This window comes from Rhopalosiphum padi, chromosome 2 (assembly GCF_020882245.1).
Source record: "Rhopalosiphum padi isolate XX-2018 chromosome 2, ASM2088224v1, whole genome shotgun sequence".
Classification (NCBI taxonomy): Eukaryota; Metazoa; Arthropoda; class Insecta; order Hemiptera; family Aphididae; genus Rhopalosiphum; species Rhopalosiphum padi.
The window spans coordinates 7,264,493-7,287,512 of record NC_083598.1 but is presented as its reverse complement, the minus strand read 5'-3'; the positions used below and the strand labels follow the sequence as shown (position 1 = coordinate 7,287,512).

General features: G+C 24.1%; 1 protein-coding gene across 1 annotated transcript in view; it reads left to right on the top strand.

Annotated features, from left to right (window-relative positions):
• LOC132919081 (acid sphingomyelinase-like phosphodiesterase 3a) overlaps positions 1-23,020 on the top strand; it is a 221,045-nt gene that overhangs the window by 4,057 nt on the left and 193,968 nt on the right. The window contains exon 2 of the mRNA XM_060980431.1: positions 20,090-20,157. The gene's annotated coding sequence lies outside the window, so the exon portion shown is untranslated. The remainder of the gene's footprint in view (positions 1-20,089; positions 20,158-23,020) is intronic.

Here is a 23,020-nt window from a genome sequence, read left to right as displayed (position 1 = left end):
TATTAAACAATTAGAATTAATAACAAATAAAATAAAAGACTGTTTTAAATTTATAATTTAAGAAGCTTAAATTAACGAAAAAGATTGCATAAAGACAAATTAAGATTATAGTGGCTGTTAGATAAACTTAAGATAGAAACTTACAGAGAATAATTACTATATTTATTTGAATATATCAGTGCAATCAAAAGAACATTTTAACGAAAGTTTATCAAATATTTATTTATTCAAAATAAAAGCAAGCGTCGTTCATTAGATTATCATTTAGATTGTATATACCAGGTGTTCAATAATTTTGAAACTCTTAATAACTATATGCATATTTTAATACCTACATGAAGCAATAACAGATAACACTGTGTACATTTATAATGTAAAATATTTAATAATTTATTTAGCTATATATCATATTATCGTTTATTAGTCTCAATCAGTGTAATGATCGTTTTCAAACTTATTGGATGCCCTATATATTGTACATGCAATAAAATGTATACAATAAATATTATATTATAACGACTTTGTAAGTATATATTTTTCAAATTAAAATCAATTGAGATACATGTCAGGAACTAATTACAACGCGTTTATGCAATCGGCAATATAAAACCATTTAATTAAACTGTTGTAAAAATGAAATTTGGCTCCAAAATATGATCTATAAGAGTCTATGAGTACATTTTAAACAAAATTACTTACAAATATTATTTTCAAGTTGTAATGATTAATTATCGTAATTTAATGAAGTTTTCTCTGTATAAAGTAAAATAAAATAAATCAGACGACGTCTACAAATATTCACAGCATTAGATTACAACCGCTATTTGAAAAACAAACTTATCATTACTATACAGATCAATTCAAATATACTAATATCACACTTTTTTTAATTTAATTTATATATAATAATAATAATAATAATAATAATAATAAAATATTTATAATAAGTTTTAATGATAAAAAAATACAGTAAATACATCAATAATTAAATAATAATATCGATAGGACGAATGATATACAATGATATAAAATCAAAAAACCTAAATAAAAATAGATTTCATTCATACAAACGTATTAACGGACGAAATGAATTTAATTCGGAAAGGCACGAAAAGGTTTTGAATTATAGTATAAAAAATTAATAGACATCTTTAAATAATATATCAATTCCATTACATTATATGAGAAACTCAATCTTAATTTGTCGACATTGATTTATTTATTAAGAATAAAAAATAAATTATTAAAAAAAAATCAACTATAAGGCTGCTTAACATTAACAAATACAATTTAGGTAAAAATGAAATGTGATTTATATTTATTAATATTGACTTCGTAGAATATGTAATAATTGATTTTCTTCCGAAATGTTGAACATCTTATGGATTTTATGGAATAACTAAAATGATTTAAGTACACATAATAGTCAATCTGATGTTTCGTTTGCAGACCTTTTGTAAATAAGACTATAAAATGGTATTTTTGTATCTTTGTAGATAGCATGTCTACAGATATTTTGCTTATATCTCTCAGTGAATAGCTTTTTGATCATTTTTATTTATTGATGTAAATAGCGAGTAACTTATTACCAATAATATAAGAAGCAATATAAATTTATATTTTCTATAATTTTCAACATATTATTAACTATGTAATATGAATTTATAACATAATAAACAAATGAAAAGTTTCTGATTTATTTAAAATCCATTACATTTTAGACTAATGTTGCTTTAAGCAGCATATAAAAATTAGTTATTAAAACAGAAAAAAAATGTATGTGCATTGAAATGTATATATAATTAAAATCAGAAAATGAGAAAACTATTAAAAACCATTTTTATTTTTCTATATAATAATATTCTATAATAATTATGAAGAGCCTTCATTATTATACTGATTTTTTAAAACGTATTTAAAAATTGTCTAAATATATACGTCTGCTTATATATAATGAGGTTTTGAAACTGTAAAGGATACCGTTAAAAGGTATTTTTAGTCTTTCACACCTTTTCCATCTCAAGCTGGTTTACATTTCATACAAAGCATAATATGAAGGATACCTATGTAACTCTTTTGTATTTTCTCTTACCGATCTCCTATATAATATGTTCATACGTCATATAATATTATGCTGAAAACTTTGGCTATACGTTATGCCATCATTTTATATTTTTTGAAAAATTATTTTTATTTTTTGTTTTTGGCAACTAAATTAGATAAACTAGGTACATCATGTAATACATATTTTATTGTATGTGTATAATTTATACTATATAATTATTGAACTACGACATAATCATATATTCATATTAGTATTATTATTATCGAATTATCATTATCAATAATTAAACTATATACTACATCTACTCAAGTGTTATTTATTATACGCTCATAAGTAGAGAACAATAATTTAAAATTTTAATAATAATTATTAAAAATAATTAAATACAAATATAAATATGGCATATTTTCGCTACAAAAATACGATATTGAAGTCAAATTTAAAATTTTTAGTAATTTATATTATATCCGATTATAAATAAAACATTCAATAAATAAATTTAAATCAATTCATCGACATTTATTAGCCTGAAATAGACCTAATGGATTGTAATTATTGGTATAATTGTATTAATGAACTTACTCTAATCTCTAAAAGTATGTAATCTACTTAATCAGAACTGTATAAGCTGTCATTGAATATCAGTTGGGCGTAAATTAGTGATCTGACAATTCAATAGTTTAATGGCTAAACTACGATTAGTTATGTTATACTGTGTGTTGATTTGTAAATTCCATTTCAATTAATAGTAAAAATAGTAGTTTTATATATAAAATAAATATTATTTAAATAAAATATATAATATTCTTATGTTTAAATGATTTATATTTTAAATTAAAAATGTATTATAAATTAAATTAAATATAAATCGTTTAGCACGTTGTGTTCTGATACCAAATTATCCACATTTGTTTGTAATACGTCAAAATTTAAAGCCAATATTTAGTTTTCAAAAATAATTCCAAGAAAAATATTATATATTTTAAACTGTAATATTTTTTATATATAACTTACTAAACAATTGTAATTAGTCATATTATATTTACTGACTAATTTATACTTTTAACGTAGGTACCTAATATACAAATATACTATTAAAACAGAATATGCTATTAATATAGAAATTATGTTTTACTGTGTACGCATATAATATATTAGTATACAATGCAATTGTGTGTTATTGAATAATATTGTTTTATGTATATTACATTTGTATAATAAATATATTGTATAACATTACAGTTAAATGATGATTCTGATAAAATTTTAATGAAAATAACATCGATATTTTATTAGTAGGTATACTATTATTTTTTTTTCATTGAATTTATTTGGAATATAATTTTAAAAAAGATTGGCGACGACGTGGGCATTTGTCCGTATAGGATTTTAATCATCTACCGACAAATTACAACAACAATCGTAGTATTAATATATATACATATATATTTTTTTTTTTTTTAATACTTGGCTATATCAAAAGCGTGACTAGAATAATAATTGCATTAATTTAAATTTTTTCTTAGAAATTATTTTCAATACTTGAAGTCAAATTATTTTTTAACTAAAACATAATATAATATGAAAATTATATTATACGATTATAAAAAAAATATAAAACAAAATGTTTACAAAATTGTTTGCTTAAAACATATCGATGTCATCGGAAAAATTATATTTGTGAATTGAATTACGAACGAAAAAAAATATGACAAAAGTCAACGGTAAAACGTGTACATGATATTATATTGAAATAAAAGTGTAAACAATAAACATATATTTTTAACAGTGTAAGAGATAATATTTCAGTGTTTGGTCCAAGTCTTTGGTTTTAATTGCACGCGAGTTCGTTTTTCTACGGCGCACACCGTGAAAATATTCACTCGGTTCACTTTTAATCCGATTGAAAAGTTCACCAAAAGTATGGATACACGTTTGGACGTGCGCACCGGGAACAGGTGTTCTCCGCAAGCGAGTTTTTTCGACTCATCAATCACGGAACATAAATGATTAATAACAGCACGAAAACGTATTGCCGACAACAGCCGCCGACTTACAATAATGTTCTCGAATCTAGTGGGAATTGTCCGAGAAACACGACCGAAACACTAACACTATGTATTTACACAATATATTATTATAAAGGCGGACATGGTGTAACCGTATAGTGCTGGAAATCTTCATGTGGCATGGCACGCGTCTTGGCGATATTATTGTTATTATTTAAGTAATTATGCCGTACAACTATTTGCTTCCGAGAAGTTTCGAGCATCAGCTGTCGAAGGTATTATTATATAGTGATACCGTTGCATACTTCTTATACTTTTCGGGGGAGATTAAACTGACAAGTGGGACTCTATAAGACGCGCGAGAGATTTCGGTCTTTGGATATGTGACGTAAGTATAAGTATATACGTGTGTGTATATCTATATATTATAAGAGTATAGTTATCATTTTTGGCTACCTACTGAAACTTCTTCGATTCTTAGTTTTTTTCCTCTTATACCGAACGAAACATCCGACCTCGTAGTTTTCATTTTTTGCGTTACTACTCCGCTGACACTATAATATCAATGATTGTGGCTCACATGTAAATGCATGCATATTTTTTTTCTGTTAAGACCGATTTATCAACTTTGACAAGTGTTAGGATTGAGTTTAAAAAGAAATAATGTTAATGATAATAATAATAATAATTAATGTTTTTAGTTGGATTGTTTTACTTTTTCACTTTTCCCTATATTTTCGTACTGTAAAAAACTTAATTACTATATATAAAAACGTCTAAATAAACGATTAAATTTTTAGTTTTTAGAATAACGTTCGTATTTTTATTTAAAATGTTAATCCAATAGTTCATCCTATCGAGCTAAAATGCTTGTACTTACTTAATTAGAAAGGAAATACTCGGCTGAAGAATGGTTTTTGGACTCAACTTTAATATACCAACCCTGCAGAACACGGTATAGATAAGAGATCTAATAATCCCATTTCGAAATAATCCGATGTGGTGACGAGACCACCATTTGCATCGAGCTTTGCGACCAGAAAACTATAAATGTACCTACTGTAACGGTTTTCTTACAAACTTACTTTGTAGAAGATATTCAAACTATCTGTAGCTTGATCCATTCACAGGACATGACAAAAATATACTAAATATAATCGGCTAATTATGAAATAAAATTTGTTTTCATCAATATACCATATAATATATACCTATTTTAATAATATTGATAATTATTATTAAATATAGTTAAATAAAAAATTAATCAAAATAAGATTATTACATTTTTAAGTCAGTTATTTCTGTTATAATAATATCATATATATATTATTATTATTATCTCGGGGATTATATTTTATGATGTTACAAATGTTCAAGTGTCACGCTGCCAGCGATCATTCCATGCCAAAATACAATACTTTATTCAAGACCACTTCGATATTTATTCGAGCTGCCGCTCAAATAGAAATGAAAATAAATTAGCCATCTTTGTTACATGGAGTATAAAATATTAACAGGTTAAGGAGAGACGTCCATTGGTACGGTTTTTTTTCGTCAGTCCATTTGCTGTTCAATGAAAATGATGAATATTTTTTTATTCGATTAGTTAAAAAAATTAATATTATTATTTTCTTATAATATCTGACAGTATATTGTAAGAGTTTTCTAATATACATTATCGTGATTTTCATAAACACAAGTATACAACCACAGAAAAAAATGGAGTTTTATATTTAAAGTGATTTTTCATTAATATTTATTTGATTTATTTTAGGGTATTGAAAACAAGGAGGACATATTAGAATGTATTTTGTCGTGAAATGTACATAATCATATTTTCATAACCCCATTGCTTAAAAAAAATTAAAACTTAGTAAAAATAAATATTTATAACTATCTTACTACCAATAACCGACATATATATAATTTTATTTTTCAAAAATATTATACAAACAATTTCTGAACTTAAACAATGTTGTTTACACTGCATATTTTGTACAAAATATAAATAAATAACTTTTAGACTATAGTATTGAAAAAAATGAAAACCTATCACTATATTTTAAACGGTTCATGTCAGACATTAAAGCACTTAATAATAAATAAAAAAAGAGTTTTTTAATCGTAAAATAATATTAAATATCATATAATTTGTATTGAATAAATCAATTAAAAAAAAAACAATTGTTCAAGACAAAAATAGCAAAGTTAAAATAAATATTAAATATATTGAATGTTTCAGTTTTAATTATCACATGATGTAATATGATATATTACTGTTATATAATCATAATATATTTGCAATGACTTAAATATATTTCTTATTAGAAAAAATAAGAAACAAACTATAACCATGTACATGACAATGCATAGATAATCATATTAGAATTGCCTCAATAGTTTGTTGTGTTCAACATAATATTATAAACTATTCTAATATATTACACCAGGATTCCTACTTAAATTGTTTTTTACTTTTTTTTTTGTAACAAATATTAATAGCTTTAGTAAAATTGTTGATCAACAGTATTGTTCAGTATAGTATACTATATTATATTATATAGCTAAAATATATTATACCACTTTCAGTTATTATGTAAAATACATTAATTTTGTAACATTGTTACATACCTAAGCTTTGTGTCGATGAATTATTTAACTTCAATTTGAAAATCAGTTTTTTTCTGAACATTTTCCAGTCATACATTTTATTATACAATTCACATATTATATATTATATTATTATAAAACAAAAGTAATTATTTATCAATTAGGATTTTGTATATATTTATATATATACTTATATTATACTAGTCAAGGTGAGGTGTTTAGTTAAAACAAACAAATTTTTCATGTTTTGAGTAGGTATCGTGTCATGTCATAATAAACTCAAGACAAGAGTTGAAATTAAGATATCCTGTTTTATTCAAAGTGAAAAGTTTATTTTTTTTTTATTTTTTTTTTTTTTTGAGGTGGTATCAAGTATACATATAATGTAGGCGAGGCAGAACAGGCAAAAAATATACACTCACGTGAAAAGAGGTAGAGAAAAAAAGAAACTTTGGAGCTATTAAAGGACATCTCCCAATAACGTTGCCATAACTTTTCCTATTAGCCAAGGCGTTTCAATATTGCGAGACCTCATCGTAAAGTCTTGCTTTCTAGCCAAGGCACCTCGTGTCCTACTGTCATTTGAAAAATTACTCAAAACTTTCATATTGGGCTTTATTAAAGTTTCGTCAGAGTTTCACTATTTCACTGTTTCAACGACACCTATTTTATTTTATTCCATTCTTTCCTCCATCATCCTCCCAACTCCATAGTTAGTATCGATATATATATTTTTTTAAATACAATTTGAAATGCTTTTTGTCAATATACATGAAGTCGTGTCACGTATCATTGACCAAACCTATGCCCCCCTTCAACTTTTTTTTTCAACATAATTCACTCTCTTTCTCTCTTTTACACACACACATTGCATATAACAATAAAAGTATAAAATAGAATATAAACGTCACGTACAAACTATTAAAAGTGATATCTATATATTTTAATGTGGTCAAAGTAACTTAAGATGACAGTATACAGAATATAAATATATATTTAATTGTGATACTAAATTCTAGGTATAGTAAAAATAAAAAATGTAAGCACATATGTACCACTCTGTTATATATTAGGTGTCAATGGGTCATTATTATGAGTGTGTACAAATTCGAATTCAAGATATACCGTTGTGTACGAAAAACGACCATGAGTAGAAACTATCTGTCAGACTAAATCACTAAGTGAATTATTTAGTGATATGGTTTTTTTTATTTAACTATAACAGTAATTTATTTTACTTTTAAGTTTTAGTATTGCTCTAGTTTATATAATTTTTTCAACAAAAAATTTACATTTATTTCTTATTACTATTTAATTATTTAATTATTATAATAACATATTTATACCATATTCTATCAACTTATATTACTTAAAATATAATAATATCTTTTTGTAAATACCATAAAACAGTAAAAATATATTTTATGAATAAATAATACCTAAAGTATTACATTTTCATTTCTTAGGTACACTAACCAAAATCATCATGAATTTTGTTAAGATTTTAACTTTCAATGCATATAAAAAAAGTATTGCGACTACACCTACGTTTTAAATATTTTTAATTATTTATATTATATTGTAAAAAATAAACATTTACTTTGAATTAAAACTTTAATAAAAAAAATACTGGAATAAGTTATACGATTATATATTGTTAAATACGTAGTTGTATATTTGATTTATATATCCATAGAAAAATACAATTTTAAGTTTTAAGTACACTATTTGTTTATATAATTTAGTGAATTGTATTTATATGTTACAATTTTCATTAAATATTAATGATTGACATCGTGCCTATTATTAGTATAGCATAATCAAGGGTTCTAAAATAAAGGAGTATAAGATAACTGAAATTATGTATATATATATATATGTGTGTGTGTGCGTAAGTAATTTAGTCAAAATATATTCATACCATAATTCTCCTGTATTGATTTAATATAACTATAGTAAAATAGTATACATCCATAAAATATAATATTAAATATTATGTTGTCAATAATATTTCACCGCTGTTAAAAATTCAAATGATATAAATATTTACAAATATTACCACTCTACAGAAGTACTTCAGTAATGGGCAGATTATAATTTACTCTTCATCAACTAATCTGTAAAAATGTATTGTGTTTACATTTATTTATAATTCATAATATTCCATTTAAGATATTTTAATTTAATATTATGTGTAATACATATATTATACAATATAAAAATTAAATCATTATACATTAATTATTACACTACAGTATATTGAAAATAGCAATATTATATAATTATATATCATTGATAATTTATTGTTTTTTTTTTTTTTTTTAGTTGAATTTGATAATAAATACCAAAAATATTGAATAATAATAATAATAATAAAATAAAACTTATAAAACTAATAATATCTCACTCCGTATACATTTATTATAATTTATATCACCGACCACCGTCTTGTCATCGATACCAATGTTCGTAATTGTAAAACTAGAAGCTACGTATTATATACATTTTTTTATTTTTTTGTTACATAATATTTTTTTATTCAATTTGTAACACAAGGAACAATAAGAACAATTGATGAAGAAAAAAAAATAAAAAAAAATGACAGATTGGACTGATAATATTTGTAGAGGCCTCTCAGTGGATATACTACGACATGATAAACATTTTAGTTAGGTAGCAGGTCACGACACCACTTTCTCACAATAATATAGAATTAATACATAGAATTAATTACATTTTTTTAGATATATAAAAAAAGGTCATATATAACACAGTAAAACCACAGATATACAAGTTATTTATAAACTAAATTGAATATTTTTTTTTTTAGTCATTCTTTATACTAAAGGTTAATTTAATAGTTATATATTCGTATTATTTAAATTACAGTAATAATTTACTTTTAGTATTTTAACAGCAGTAAAAATGCAGGTAACTGCACCATTTTACGGTGGTAGGTGGGGGGTATGAAGGTTAATTTTCACTGTAGATATTTTACTTAGATGGTCTGGTAAAACTAAATATAATATAAGTATACAAATTATATGTATATTAAAATATCGAAAGGGTAACAAGCTCGGATTTGAGATTTCGAGCGTTAAGCGGTTTTAATACAAAATTATTATTTTTTGCTTTTACTTCATCTCCCTAGGTAAAATAAGTGAGATAATAGATGATACATTGTCTATGAATCTAAACCTCGGAAGCTTCGGTCGATCACCTAGTCAATTTAATCGGGTGAAATCCGGAGAATCGGTAAATTAGTAGTTTGATCTCCTGGACACATCGTTAAAGAGATCTCGTTGACTAGACGCATATTTTTCGCGGAATAATCCGTTACATGAGAATTTCGAACTACAGCAGAAATAATATTGTTGATGTATACCCAGCACCCACGCAAATGTCAGCAGAAGGTTTTTTTTTATTATCAAATTCAATCTACCCCAGTCAAAATCTATTTGTCGGAAGTAAAAAAAGTAGATTTAAAATGAGAGTCGCTAAATAATATATCACTGGTATCAATTCTCTTCGGATGTCTCCAGTGAGTCATCCAACGTCGGGTGCAACAAGGGTTTTCCCATATGTGTATTTATTTTGTAGCGTTTCACACATGCATCCATCCAGACAGGGCCGGGCAGAGTATAATATAATAATATTGTCCAATATGTAAACGTTCCAATAAGTTTCCAATAAGTTCAACACAAACTGTTGTTTTTCATCATAATATGATTTGTATTATTTATAGGTAGATATTTTTATATTTTTATTCTTTATCAAACACATAAATATTTTAATAATTCAGTTAATTTTTGTAGCTACTTATTATATACTATTTATGTATTAATTAAATTTTTTTAAAAAAAATAAAAAACCAAACAATTAATTTATAATATGATATTATTTATTATTCAAATTTTAAACAATCAATTTTACACATTAACTATATTTTTTAACTTCAGAAATTATAAACTGTGTAGAAGTTTAAAAGTACTTAAATCTATTTGACATGTGTCTAAAAAAAAAACTTAATTTAAATAAAATCAATAAAAATAAATAAAATAAAAATAAAAATCAATAACATAGATCTATGATAGTATTTTATTCATTAATTTTATATAGACTATAATGATTTATTTATTATTATTTTTTAATGTCGAACATCGGCGATATGTAAATAACTGTTATCAATCAATGTTCAAAGTTTAAATAAGACTTATTTTCGTTGAAAATGTAATCTTAGTTTAAACTATATTGTAAATTTACTATATTATAGTCAATCTGTTGTTTAAAAAAAATTAAATTTTAAAATTTAAATTAAAACATATGCATATTGTTCATAAAACAAATAACACTTAAGATAACTTACTATGTTACAGTGTTATATCATCAATATAATATTGGATTATTAATAAAATATAAAAATTAAAACATTTTTTTGTTATTTATGACAACAAAAAATCTTGATTGAAAGTTTAAATTTGTTATTGTTAAGACGTTATTTATTTATTATACATTTTTTCTGTAATGCATAGTTGGAATTTTTTAACAAGACACTGTATTGTTTCCAAAATTTAGTACATATTTCAAGCATGAATCGTTTTTTCTTCAACGGAGACTATCTTCTTGTTTAGTCTTGCTTAATTAATAATTATATATACAAAAATGTACTTTATTAGGTATTATAAATGAATATAAATTAATAGTTTTTAAATTTATTTTATGATGTATTAGTATTATATTATTATATTTGTATTAAGTATAATTATTATAAGGTGTATTCGTTGACACATTTACAAAATTCTTACAGGTTGAAAATCACTAACTACTATTATTTACTATAAATAATTTATACGTTTTAGTGTATAATAATTGTATTATTATAACATATTACAAGTTCATAAATATCAAATCACAATCTTTCTTACGAATCAGGCTTAATTTTTAGTGAAGAACAAAATATGTCAAATTGAATTTATTAGGTAATAATAAATTACATCGTAATCCCCGTTTGTTTCTGGAATAAAATATGATATAATTTTATAAAAAAAATGTATTTTTAAATAATTCTCATAACCAGTTTATGAGCTTTCCGAGTTTTTGTTGAACTTTGCTAGTGGAAGTTTAAAAAAAATGTTTCATCTAGTAAATTATATCCAATTACCATATTAATTTAGGTAGTTTAAGATATATATATATAATTTATACCCCCTCTTAATCTAAATAAATTATTAATGCCTTAACTCAAGTTAAATACAAATAAGTAAATGACATATAATAAGATCCTATATTGAAAGATTTAAAAGTCTTTTGTGAGACTGGCAGATTAGTATTTTTCAAAAATCTGTTGTGTTACTTTATGAATATAATTTATGAAGATTTTAATCATTTTAGTTGATTCATTGTACGTTTTATTTTATAAAATTAATTATTAATAAGTAATGACATGTCCAGAATGTGCTTTAATTTTGGTACTCAATACTCAATAGACAATACGTCTTATGTTTAAGCACAAAGATATTTTCCCACAAAAATATAACGTTACTAAGTTAAAGTATATTTTTTTTATTTAATACAATAAAAGAAGGTTTCCTTTTTAAAATAATATTGATTAACCGATGTGTTATTTTTACACAGTGAACATTTTACAGTGTTATTAATTGTGTTCATTTTATATATTTATAAATATAAAAAACATTATTGAGTGTTTGTTTATTATAATAAATACAATGATTGATTGGATCCATAGTACACATTTATACATTAATCATTAGAAATGATTAAATCGAATTCGCCTTTGAATTATTTATGAGAAGTCAAGCCCGAAATTTAAGTTGTTTTTAAAAGTTATATTTATTTTACATTCCAATGCATCGTATGGAAATATTATCATTTTTATTATTAATTCAAATATTTAAAATGATAAATTAATATATTTTATGTCTAATGGTTTTTATATGTTATTATTTTTATTTTATGTAGGTAATCCACTATCTTTAAACATATAACTTAATAAGAGATATAATGCATACATATCCATATATATTAGAAATTCCCGAATTCATTTTTAAAAAGACTGTTTTAGTATATAGAAATATATTACAGTAAGTGAAATTGTATGTTTTAAATAAACTGAACTCGAATCGTGTTAACTATTAATTCACATTAGGTCAGTTTTGATCATTTTAATAAGTCCTTTTTTTAGTATAATTGTTATGAAATATCCATTATTGTGTTTTGTATTAATAAGACTGCTTAAAATTAAAAAAGCCCAATGCTAAAAGTTGATGAAATCTGTAAAATATTGTTTATAAAATATAGGCAAGAGGTACTTACAGCTTTGCTGTAAATTATAACTCGAGGTCACTTTTACGATTGTGTTAAATTTGAGTTTAATCAATCATTTTACACGAAACACATTTCTGAGTGCAGACGGTGTAATAGACTAAATCGCTATATATAGTACATAGATGTTTTTTCTACATTTATTTATATAAAAAAATAAAATAAAAATCATTTCGAAAATTTCAATTGTCCACGAATAATTCAGAGAGTGAAAATATTTTTAAAATTATACTATTTAAATTATTTTTTTTTTTTGATTAAAAATAAAAAATCAATTTTGTCAAAACTGGCTTAACGTAAAAATCCATGTTTTTCCTTCATTTTTTGTTTGTATTTCTCGATTATAAAAAAAATTTGGACATTTTTAATTTTAAACTTTTTAAATTATAAACTAGATCCAATTTTTTTTAATTCAAAACCACACTCAACGTTGGAAATCGAAGCAGTTTATCGACAACTTATTGTAGGTTAAAATAAAAAAATCACTCCGCTCAGGATCTAAAATGGCTAATAGAATACAGCTTGATCTGACTCGTCTTTTGAATGTATTGATTTATTATTAAATTTAAATTTAATCCATCCATTATCACCACCTACTCAATAACGAGGCACACTCAACACCTATACTATACTGTATACCAAGTTATTTTTAGTTAATGTCCGTTGTGTGTTGAAAACATTTTTTGTTCCTCGGTCGAAAATCTTAAAAACTCAATAAGAGGTTTCATTGAATATAATTCCTTTTCAAGTATTTTTACGTCAGCTAGTTTACAAAAAAAAAAAAAAATTGTAGAAGTGTTCATAATTTTCACACACCGTTAATTAATTGTATGTTAATGTTTTGAAATGTATTAATACTTAATATAACGAATTAAAACCAATTGAATTGTTTAACAAAATTGTTTATTTGCGATAAACTGATAAGTAATACAATTTACATTAAACATTTTAAATATTATATATAATATAACTTATAACAACATACTATCTTCAATAAGAATTTTAAATTATTCCTATGTTTCATATTATTATTGTTGACTATACGAGCGGTCTCGTTTGCGTGGTATGTAATAGATTTTACGCCTTGAAAGTAAACGCTTTGACTATGAGTAATAATAAGACATGTGCCTGAAAACTGGCGAATTTCTTAGTCCAATTATGTAATGATATGCGATTACGATTATCTGTTATATTATACTTTGCTTCAGATCTATTCGAAATTAAATGATAATTTCTCGTCAGTTGACAGATGTACATTGTTTATAACATAGCTTTCCACAGTGTTCAGGTCTTGTGACTCCGTTTGAACTCTAGAACAGACGGTGAATTTACCTCAATTTTACACACCAACACTGTATTATCGGGAAATTCAGCGATTTTTACAACGTGACTAGCACTATCAATATAGCTTTTCACTTTGTTTATTGTCAGAAAATTTGACTTCAAACTTCTGCAGAAATCTACTCCAGGAGTTATATTTGCGATGTTAAGCATCAGAATTTGATTTTTACCAGACAACTAGTTAAATTATGGGTTTCCTCGTCGAGTTCTACCAGTATTTTAAAATTTTAACTAATAATTGTATATATATAAGTAGGTACATATATTTCTAGGGAAATATTATATAATATTAAAATATTTAGAAAAAAATAATATTAAAAGGGGGAAACAGAAAACTGCTCAGCTATTGTATAGTAGACGGATGGTTAGCGTATCTAGTAATTGAGAAGTAATTCATTGTAATGTATATGTTAAGTTAGAATTTGGTAGGTACTATAATTATAAATATGTAATTTAATTGTTATTGATGTAAAATCAATATTTTTTTGATAAAAAACGTATTATTTAGTTGTATAATGGAGTATATTCAGTACTTGAATTCTTATGTTACTCATAGTAGATGAATATTAAAGTACGAAAATATCCCGAGGAGAAAAAATACTTATATTAATATTTAAATGCAAGGCATATAATGAAGTACATGTACGTGTAACCACAGAAACGTGATTGTGCAACTTTCCATTTTAATATGAAATTTAATAACGTTAACTCAATTTAGTTAAATATTATTAAAAGAGCTAGAAAAAATGGCTGTATTAACATCCAATTTTCAAACAACAGATGTGATTTTTCTCTTTAATTTTATATAAAACAATTACCGTTGGGTTTGTATTATTTATTTATATTGGCATGCTTAATAATATAATGTCTATTATCAAAAACTTCAATCAAATGCACAGGAATCATTTACATATTTACAACCCCTGATAGGTCGTTAAATAAGTAGATTTTATCTCGAGAAGGTTCTATTACTCTATAATGTTAGATTTTCTACAATATAATAGATATATCGTAATATATTGTATATATTGTTTTTTGTTGCCTCCTAAGCCTATACTGCTCTCGAAAGTACACGGAAACGAATTCAAACCGCACAAAAAAGGTCAGCGATAAAAGTTTTGGGACGCGTTTCAATGGACGAAACACTATTTGTTAAGGACAACATTATTGTTTTGATATGACGTAAAAATAATAAAATAACAAAATTATTGAACGAAATCCCTTTATACAGCTTCCCAGCAGCCACTAACATATCTATATTTTTCTAGTATGTGGCTTATTTTTACGTTTTTATACTATAGTCCGGCTACCGTAACGTGCAATGTAGTTTTATATAATGTCGTAAAACTATATATGTTTCACATACTACACTTTAATACTCCTTAGGTAAAGTTAGGTTAGATTGTGTTTCGAATACAAATCGAGATGAGTAATTACAACTTTACAATACTCAAATTAATATATATTATAATTTATTTTGTTTTTTGTGTAAATCTTGGTTATGGTTGGAGTTCTATAGATTTGGTGTTTTTATCTTAGTTTATATACGAGGTGATTCACTAAGCATGCTCACCCCCCCCCCACCATTTTATCATTTAAAAATTTCAAAAATCAGATTTTTAATAACTGCATTATTAAAGAAGAATAAATACAAATTTCAATAAAAAATAATGATACGAGAATAGGTTTTTGTGATTATCTTCATAATGAATTTCGTGGAAATAAAACAAGTACTACTGTAAATAAGTCAAAGTGTAGTTATATATATTTATTTATTTAGTTTTATATCAGCTAATATAGCTACGGAAATACTCAAAATTTTCATAATGTTCGTCATGTATTATACATTCATCAAACTAATACTTCATGGAACTGCAATAGGTATTCAACGTACATCTAGAAACGCTAGTGCAAAAATATAATGTAATATAACTTCAAATGTGTGTATTATAATATTTGTAACAACAAATAAACAGAATAAATGCACCACTACAGAAAAGTTAATCTCGATAAATATTGTTCTGATAATATATTACTATATTAGTATACAGCGGAAGAATTCAAATTTCATATGGTACTTATGTATGATATAATGATCAAAAGTCAAATACAAGGAAATGAAAGAGTTTTGAATTTGAAGTATTTTTCTGTACTAAAAATTAAAAACTTCTTAAAATCTACAATAAAATCATGTTATTTATCAGATATTAAAAACATAATTGATTTTTAAAGTCATACTTATATTAAAGTAAGATTGTTATTAAAAAAAATATATTTATTAGGTTTACAAAAACATAATACAAAATATAATTAACTTAGTAAAAAATAAATCTTTTTTTTTTTAATTAAAAATATAATATTCTTTTGTAATTGCATTGTTGAGCGATTCAAGGAAAAGTATTCATCGTTCACATCTGAGTTTTGCATAAACCTGTCAATAACGTTTAAATGTAGACTTCGACTGAAAAATAACCAATAAACTGAATTATTCACAAGCAATTTCTGCATTTTATATAAGTAAAAAAAAAGAGTAAATTTAGACTCAATTAAAATACACGCAAAACCAATTTTTCAATTTAAATACTTTAAAATGCTTTAACATAATATATTAACTATAAATATTCTATATTTATCACAAATTTTGGGAGCTTTAAACTCCTTCGGTTATTAGAATAATAAATCGAATTTAAATGTTTTACGTTACCAATAAATGATAAAATTTTATTGTATAATGATTTTTGAATCTGCTTACTGTTAGAGTACATAATTTTTGCTTTATAAATCTGATGTTGAAATTTAAAATTCGTTTATAATTAAATTAAACTGGAGAAATACTGAAAATGATTTTTTAGGTACCTAAAATTAAAAAACACATTTAAACATTATATTTCGAAAAAATTATATGTATAATTTATATCATATAATAAATAAAGTAAATTATTAAAAATATATACAATATACATGGCGTAATAATTATGCATACATTAGCAATACCTATAATATTTTGATTATTTAAAAAAATAAGAAGATCGTAAATATTCTACAGTTTCAAATTACCTAACATAAAGTATTAATGTATAAAAAAAATAGTGAGAATATAAAAGAATCATAAAAATATTTGAGCACTTATTCTGTAGGTATATATATGATTTAAAAACTTTTTGCTTAAAAAAATATTAAATGTATTAAATGTGAATTATATGAAAATGCATTATTCGTGGACTGAATTCAACTGAATTCTGGTTTTTGAGATGTTCATAAAGGTTGGTGCTTTCTATAGGTACAGTATATTTATTTATTTGATATGACAACAAAAGAGATTATAAACTTAAGCTATCATTTAAAAATTATAAACCAATTTGTTGTTTTTTTTAATATGAGTTGTTATGAGAATTAAAATAAATATTATAGACGAGGTTATTTTTAAATGGTTATTGAATATTAGTAAAATAATCACTCATTTATGAACGATCTTGACATACTCTATGAAAATAAAAATATATTTGATTTAAATAAAAACTGATTGATTATATTATTTTTATTTATTACATTCTAAATAAAAAAACTTGATATTTTTTGTACATTTAGTGCTTAAATTAGTATATTTTAATCTTAAAAGAAGCCTTAGGATATTTTAAAATTTTAAATTATCATGTGAAATATTGTTTTTTACGTACTTCAGCATTATAAGAGAAAATAAAATATACCAGTAAAAATATATTTTATTTTTAGATAATTAAATAATCTAACCTTAAATAAATTAAATTAAATAATTTACTATTTTAAATTTCAGTGAAAATATATCCAATTTAATACAAGTTGAATATTATATTAACTCAGTGATTATAAAATATTTTTTTTTTCTGAATGGACACTCATCAGCAACATAATATAAAACAACCATTTTCTTTTGTCACCTTTCATTTTATTTTAACATAATGTATAAGCAAATTATCATTAGACCATAATTGTCATTAAAGTATTTAAATTGACTTATTCTGTACCTAGTCGTTGTAAATATATTTTGTTTTCTATAGTCTTAATTTTATTGTGGAGGGGAGGTGGAAAAGCTGTATTATTGTCGTTTAAGAACGTGATCAATCATCTTTTTTAAACGAGATGTTATCTGGCAATATTTTTTTTTTATTAAAAAATGAAAACATATGTATTTATTGAAAAATAAAATAATGAAAATACTTATGCAACCGTGAGTATTGAAAAGGAAAAAAAAACGTCTCAAACGACTAAATCCCTATTAGGATCATTTTTTGCCGTTATTATATATTTTAATTCGTTTTAAAAAAAATTCCATTTATAATTTCGCGCAGGAGACCCATCTCGACAATACACCGAGTGCGCGACAACGTACCTACTGCTGCAGCTATTATAATATTATTATGCATACGTATAATGCTAACGAATTATATTATGTACATATAGTGGTCACATTTAATTTCCAACCGTATAACAATCTGGACGTCTGAAATGTACCTACATTACGGTCAGTGATCGTAAACAGATCCAGCAGGTAGACCATTTAAGATGTTTATTCAGGTCACACGTCATCCGGGTAAAACCAATATCCCTTAGCCAAATTCGTTATCTCGACAGTGGAAAAACGAATTGCCCCGTTTTTTTTTTTATATGCATATATACACATCTGGTGTAGTTATTTTTTTTCTTCGTTGTCCAGATCACGGAGTAATACGCATATTATTTAAGTATATATATATGCACATATATGCGCGCATACAGAGTGATTCACCAAACATGCTAACTGCCCACTTCATCTCAATCATATCCCTAAATTAATCATTAGGTAATAAAATAATTGTTATTTGTAACTTTCAAGTGTACTACAAATTAGTTCTAATTGAATCGAACACAATCTCCCGTGTGACTTCTAAACTTTTATTCTGGTTTCTAGGGGTTTACATGTATATGTTAAATAATCCCGAAACAACTATAGCTTATGCACATTAAAAGTTCCAAATAAATCATCTAATTATAAATATACAAAATTTACAATAGATGTTTCGGTTTGAAAAAAAAAAACAGTATAATTGTATAGTCACTTTACAAATGACATTAAAAATATAATTTTTTTATAATTTATGATCTCAAAGTATACGTGAGATTTTCAAAAATAAGAATATTTGAATAAATGCACGATTTCAGGGTAAAACGGATTGAGCATGCACGAGAATCATTCTGTATAATATGTTCATAATATACACACATAACGATAACGCACGTATGTATATGCACTTTGTGGCCGAAGTCGTACCGCGACAAAAGACGTAATGGTCGCAGTGATGAGGGAGAAGAGGTAAAGTCGGAATAAAATACGGAAATCCGGAAGAGTCGCTTTGCAACCGTTGTAGCGTGGGTGGGGAACACAAAATAGGAGTGAAAAAAACCTATAAGGCGACTGTTATTCAGGTCTTGTCCCGGCGCAACAATCTTTTCACGGTGACATTATTATTTTCTTTTTCTCTTCCCCTCCTTCCTACCGCCCCATAATTTTTTCTCCCTCTTTTTACCTCTTTAAGGTCGACGGCAGTGACTGTCGTTAAGACGTATATAGTGGAAAATTGAATTCGGATGTGTCTTTTCCCTCAGCATCCGATAGAGAGACTTTCTTCACACTAAAAATCGTAAATTTTTATGATGTAAAAACGTCACAGGCAGGAGAATAAGCCTATGTTTTTCTTTTTTTCAGAATCTATTACATATGCGTCGTGGGACTTGGAACATCGATCAGACTAACTGGTGACTGCAGAATAACTGGTAAATACGAAATACGTGTTTTTTATTTATCTTTCTCTCTAACACACACACACACATAAATACTATATTTATTTTTATTTGATTAATTATTTTAAATACTTTTCAAAATTCCTAAGCGTGTCAGTAAGTTTTTAGGTGTAAATATTATATTAAATTATACAAATTGTGATCGGCACTACAAGTCTTGAATTATATTGAAAAAATCATTTAAATGTATTATAGTTATGACAAAGTTTTAATAATAATACATTATATTATGTTAATGATAAAAAAGTTAACTAGTTGTTTATGACAAAATTAAAATATTCAACGAACACTGAATGTCTAATTATAATTTCATATTTTAATACTTATATTAATTATTATTGCTTATTGATCCGTGAAGTCCAATTTGACGTACCTACAACCTTTGTTGAATTCAACTTGGTAGGTTTCATTTCAAACCACATAAAAACTCAACAATGACTTGGGCCAATTTATATACAAATAATATAAATCAACAATAACTTTTTTTTTTAATGTAATGTAGTTTAAGATCAATAACTATAACTAAAAATATTCCTAAGTAATATTCTAATGATTTATTTTCATACTATTCAATTGCTGACTACAAAATATGTATGATTAATTATTTTCTCTGTGTTATAAATATTAATGCCCAATTATATTATTTACTACTATACCTACGTTTTGTATTATATGCTATATCAAACATTGGAAATCATCAATCACATTACGTAAAACTATATTTTTAAACTAGGTAACTATTGGTTCTAAACATAAAATAATTTCCAATTTATAAAAACAAGTATGAAAATATTTTTAAATCTACTTGAGCGGCTATTTTACCATTTATTTATCGATTTGATTACATTATTTGTATACTGAGAAGTCAAGCACTAATCGAACATTTTCATACGATTTAAAGTAATTGAAAAGAAATACAATATATTTAGTATTTACTATTATTGTAATATAAATATTTTTTAAATATAATAAACTATGAATTAATTAATTAATGAAACAATTATTTTTCATCAGTAGATAAATGTTGGATTCATACTAATAAGTATTTTTACGTTTTTTTTTTTATATAATATTTTTATTTTTTTTTAACTAATGGAAAAACTAAAATATATTTAATATTTGATAAGATTTATTTAATAATGATAAAATTTCCTGTTCCTGATTAGGTTAGGTTTGATTATCCTGGAAAAATTGTTTTTATTAGTTAAATTTGTGAATAATGAAAAATAATAGGTATTGTTCATTAAATCAAATTAAGATAAAACAAAATAAACTTTAATCCTATTAGTATTAATATTTGACATTTATTTACATACTTTACTTTTTTTAATATTAATAAAATATGACTGACTAACAAGGAAATTATTTGAGTTTTTTATTTGTTCACTAGCTATTATTTAATTAAAATGAAAATTGTCTAAATTTGCATCATATGTTATTGGTAAGGTGACACATTTCTCTGAAATGACAAACATGGATGGATTTTGTAAACTAAGTGCACTGGAAAGCTAGTTTTTAATACTTTGTTTATGCTAAACATATGTCATTAAGTAAAAATAAAATGAATGAGTATTTTCTTCGGAAACTTGTTAATTGATAATTTGTATTTGAAAAATTATGAACAAATTTAATAATTTTTTTAAATTATTTATGTGGTATATATTATATTATTATATAAACGCAGTCTGTAATTTTTCATTTTAAAATATAAAATATTTGATTTTGTAATAATATAGCAAAATATAAAATTTTTATATTATAGAATATATAAATAATTAATTGATGATGTTATTATAAAAACAAATATTAATAATCTACAGCTTATTATTAATTTTTTTTTAATTATAATATAATAAAGAAGTAAATTTACTATATAAACAAATAAAAATAATATCATCAATAATGATCAATAAAAAAAAAAAACTAAAATTAATTTGAAATATGATACATAATAATTGTTGTTACTTGTTATGTTTGGTAATGTATACAGTATTACTTTCTTTGTAGAATCTGGTATAATAACATTATAATTTATATTAATTCAGAAGAATATTTCAAAAATAGAGGAATTGTATTTTATAACGCAGAATGGTCATTCTATTAAATGTATCTACATTATACGCTCACTTAAATATACAATGTACCATTTTAAATTCTAAAATTGCATAATCTATGTTTATGGATAAATTAACTAACAGGAAATTGAGGAAAATAAACTAAGTAATTTTTTTTGTTGTTTGTGTCAAGACCGTTTAATAGGTTTTTCCGGTAATGAAATAATTTTTTTTCCTAACTTCCTGAATATTAAATTGCAATAAACTTATAAATCATGTTTATATTTTCCTGTTTTAATTTTTTTTATTAATATTGATGTTTTTCATATATCTATTAAAGTGTGGTGAATAACAATAATGGTTGTTTATACTCTCGATACTCTTATTTTAAAATTATATCCAAATATTATATTAATATTAAATATTTAAGACCTTATTATTTAGTCATGCTCCATGAATAATTGAAACAAAATAATATAATATTATCAGTACATATTTGGTAATATTATAATTTTTTTTAAATTAAATAGAGACCAAAAAAATAAATATTTATATTTTTAGATTTTAACCAAGGTATTTTTTTCTCCAATTTACTAGTTTTTTTTTTGTTTAGTCTTCCAAACGTTTCAACTTTTTCAAGTAGTCCTAATCATGGTATGAAAATGAAACCTAGTCGGCACTTTTGACGAAGTGAATTTTGCAAAAATTTTATTTGAACTAATGAAATATAGATAGCCACAAAGAATGGTTGATGATTTCGTGTCTGATTTTTTTGATTTATA